We start from the raw sequence: 4,847 nt of genomic DNA on the forward strand, positions 1-4,847 counted from the left end.
AACACTTAAGTGTGACAAACATGCAAAGGAACAGGAAATGAGGAAGGGGGCAAACACTTTTTCACACCACTGTATTTCTGAATCTGCCCCTCTTGTGTCAAGTTTCTTGACCAGTCATTCTATCTTAGCTGAAGAAGAACATCTTGTCTCTTTGGACAGGCTATGGTCTCAACCTGGGACCTGCGACCTGGGACCCGCTATGATAAACATTGCTTTAGGCAACTGCTTCTGTCAGGCTCCACTCCATTTTGCCCTTGGTGGGAGAAATGCAGAGTCATAACATTTTTAGCTGTCTCCAACACTGGAGGACTTACTTTAGGAGATATTTTTAGGAGACACATATTTCAGAGGCATATTAAAGGACTTATTTATAATGAAAAATCACTTAAGAAGTTAATAATTATTGAAAGGAAAGCATTGTCTATGTAATTTTCCAATTACATCTCTTACTGGGAGAAGGCTGTGTTTCTGAAAGGAAAAGATTCAGGAGACATGTAAATACCTCACACATGTACAAGTACAAGAGCATAAAGTATAAAAACACAGAGGCCGGGACCAAAAAACAGAAGAACACATTAAATATAATATTTATTATAATGTAGGTGGGATCAGGCGACACTTTGTCTTTCAGAGGTTGGAGGGTTTGATTTTGCATATCTGAATAAAGATGAGGATGATGATGATGATGATGAGGATGATGATGTTCTAGAAACATTTCAATATAGTTTTCAGTCATTTTCATATCTGGCCTAAAACCAGATGTTAGCAAAGCAAAAATATAATAAAACATAGAGTAGGATAATATAATGACAGTTACAAAGTTGTAGCACATGGAATATGAATAAATCCCCAAAATAGAACTATTAAAATAAAAAAATATAAAGAGGAAAGCTTGACGCTCTGATTAAAAAGAAAGGAACTAGAGTTGGCTGCAGAGACGTTTAACATAAAGGGTTAACTTCTGCGCCTGATCTAGGACTTCTGATCTTTGGATCCAAAACTTTTACCTAGTTTGATCTTTGTTTTATTTGCTCCGTCCAATCCCAGAATGTCTGAAGGTCTCCAGCCGAGTCAGAGCCGGTCTGATGAATCATTTAGCAGCAGCTAACCCTCACCCAGTGTTGTTAAAACAACCGGGCTCAGGAAAAGTCCAACAGGTGATCCCTGTTCTGAACCTGTGTATGGAACCAAGGAGCCGGGTCACGTGACTAGATGGCATCGACTCGTTTCGTAGGGTATCATGTGTATTTGTGTGCATCCCTTCTCGTCGTATATCCTCCAGACCTGTTCCTGAGAATGTGTTGTCTCTGATAATGATGATGATGCATTACTCTAATACGTACTGATGATCTTTCCAAAGCATTACAGATACACGGGTGTGTTTTCTTGCATGTTTTCACCTCTAAAGGCTTTATGTTTCAGATGACTGCAGACTCCAAGAACCAGCAGATGGAAGTAATCAAACTGAAGACGGACATGAAGAACATGCAGAGGGAACTAGATGAACTGAAAGATGTGATGTCAGAAGAATGTTTTAAATGTAGGAACAATGATTTATAAGTCTTCTTTGTCTCGTTTATTATCTAATTATTACTCTCTATATAAATACTTACAACCTAAACACTTAAGAAATCAAATCTTAAAGATAGAAGTGACATATTGACCAATCAGTCTTTACCTTTCTGTTCTCTCTGTAGCTGCTCAACGTTTGGTGGACAAGACTCCAACAGACCCGGATCTACTCCGATTCCTTATGCATCTTAATAAAGATCTACTCCAGACGTCTGATAAAGGTTACCATCTGTATTTGTTTAACTTCTTTATATCTTGGTTACTGTCCAGGGGAACAGGGAGCAACACACCACTGCTGTATTTAGACTGCTAACCTAACCCTCCATCAGATCTACACCCCCAGAGTGTTCTATAGAGGTGGAGGATCAGTGGAGCTCCACAGCTCGGACTTTTAACACATTACGCAATTAACAATATTTTAATTAAAACTGTTCTCAGAGTATGTTTTACACGCTCTATCATTAAAACTCTGCCTTTGTAGATCAACAGTTCTAGTAATGAGTCTAGAGTCTGGATCTGACAGTAAATTATACTTCATATCTCGTAAGGACCGAAGAACTCAGAGAGATCTGACGGTCCCGGTTACAATGCTGAGTGTCATTTTACTTCCAGGTTCTTTTACCTTTTAAAATGAATAATATTAACGAGTTTGTTCATCTTTCAGCAGAGACCTCTTCATCTTCATCTTCATTATCTTCCTGGGGTAAACCAACAGTGAAGGTGTTCCAGGTCAACACTGGTAAGACCTGTGGTGCTGATCAGAACATACTGAAACAGGTGAAGAACGTGGGACTGACATCCACATGGAAGGTGGAGACCACTAGAAACCTGCAGGAGAGTGATGTCATCATCGTCTTCTGTCCAATCATGTCTCGTGTTGGATCAGATGTGGAGGCAGCCATGAGAGAGGACTCAGGTAAAAGATTAATGGTCAGATGATCCTGCAGCTCCCGTTCTGATTCTTCATCTGAACGTGATCAGGACCAGTTTTTCTTTTACATTACGTACTGTACATGTGAACAAACCCTTCCTGACAGGAGGGGGATCAGCTTGTTTGACATGCAGGACCTTCTAGCAGTAAAGGATGTTACAGCAGCGCTCAGTCCAAAAGTCCTTTAAGTGCTTTACCAAACCCCGTTTCCTTAACCACGATGGTAATGGTCATGTGATCAAATCAATCAGGAGAGGACCACCGTGGTGACGTAACCACGTGACGGAGGATGTTACTGACGTAGGTCTGCAGGCACATCTGGATACCTCACCCTCTGCCTTCCAAATGTGGTGTTTCACGCAGGCTTAAAGTGTAAAAGAATGTTCTGAATGTCTTACTACAGCAGCAGTTGTTTCTGGGCGCCACCATCTCGCCATTCAAAACTAGTTGATCTCCGAATGCGACGTAACAGAGAGGAGAGTAAAGACGGAGTGATCCTAAAGCTCAGTCCCATGTAAATGCACGGATAACTTGTAGATTTGTCGATAGTGAGACACCATATGGACCTTGTAGTTTAAAAGGATTATATAAGACATCATATAACAATCATATTTTCTCCTATGGAGTCCATTCATCCGCATTTGGAGATCAACTCTTTCTGACTGGCGAGATGGACAGCGACCGGAAAACAACAACAACTAAAGGAGGTTTATCAGAATCTTTTTTATTAGTAAACTCTGTCAACACAAATTATGGCGCTGCAGCACACCTGATATTGATTATGAACGGTGAATCGGTGATGCGTCGCCTTGAATTTTGCTGCCATCATCTCCTTCCTTTATTGCCATAGTAATGCTGCAGTAGCGCCGCGAGAGGAGTGAGACCAACAGGAACTGTGCATGTTTTGGTGATTGGGAAGGACTGTATGTTTGCTGGTCTTTAAAAGGTGTTGCCACCAGGGGGCATTGATTAGAATGCAGACGAGATGTTCCTTTATGCTTTTTATTGGAATAACAGGATGTTTGTGAATGTGTTTTGAAACAGAGATACCTGCATACATCAGTAAAATGTACATTATATAAAGTTCAAAGTATAAAGAGTAACGAGTATATGCCTAGCAGGTATAATAAACAAACACAATCAAGAAGTTAAATTATAATGTCACAATAAATGCTTGTTACTAAATGCAAAACATGGAAATGCATTAGTACACTAAATCCCTTCAAAGCTTAGTTTGCTGCACATTAACTGCAACCATACATAACATGCTAAATTCAGCTTAACACCGGAAGACACAGGTAGGAAACAAGGAACAACATCAGTATTACTTACTGGTAGTTGCACGCACACAATCTAAGAACTTAGCAATAATTACAGCAACACTGTATTATTTCGTCTATATATATATGCACAGTCTTTTGATGCCAGCTCTCTTCCAAACTTTACCCGAAACAGAAAATTAAGCTGTCTTCTTCGGCGAGCAAAAGAGCGCATTGCCGCTTCTGATTGGCTGATTTTCAGCAGCCCGTTTTACCTGCCTGCAGAGGTCGTCCTTTGTTACAGTGCAACTAGGAACACTAGATTGCAATGGTCTTCCTTCTGAAAAGTTTCTTTTTACTCCCTCCATTCATAGTCCGAGAGTTTTGTTATCACGGAAAGAACCTTTGGACGGACCGCCAGCTGCTTTCTGGAGCCTTCTTCTCCACTTTCAATCCCTTGTCTGAGTTGATCTTCAAAAGGCATCTATCAAATGAAATACATCAAACAATTTCAGTAATAAAATGTGGACTCCTGTTTTGTGTGTGTGGGTGTGTATATATATATATATATATATATATATATATATATATATATATATATATATACACACACTGTTTGTATATTTATCTTGACATGAGGGTGAATCATGAATATATTGTAAATCATACCGACGTGCCAAATTCAACATTTAGATGTTAATGTAAAAAAGAAAACAGTACAATGTGATAATTAACCTGTCAAATTTATACTAAGGCATCGGGGTGAGATATGTATCATCTACGGTACATATTTTAATTATTGTTTTAACATTGAGCAGCCATTTGAGTATGCTATTTCATTCACTTTTTTATTTTAGACCCGCCCTTTCCACACATTTCACACGAGTAGGAATATTGGCACAATACTGACTACTGTATCTTAAAGTAATAAATGTAAAGTGGCTTATTGCAGACCAGCTTCTCACTGTTCTGATGAGGACAACGCACAGTTGTTGCATCACACATCTCAGCTGAAGCTAGAGGGGAGGAGGCATAAGCTAAACTATCGCCTCTTCAGATCAAAAGTAGAATAACCAGACAGGATG

Source organism: Etheostoma cragini, chromosome 11, assembly GCF_013103735.1.
Source record: "Etheostoma cragini isolate CJK2018 chromosome 11, CSU_Ecrag_1.0, whole genome shotgun sequence".
Classification (NCBI taxonomy): domain Eukaryota; kingdom Metazoa; phylum Chordata; class Actinopteri; order Perciformes; family Percidae; genus Etheostoma; species Etheostoma cragini.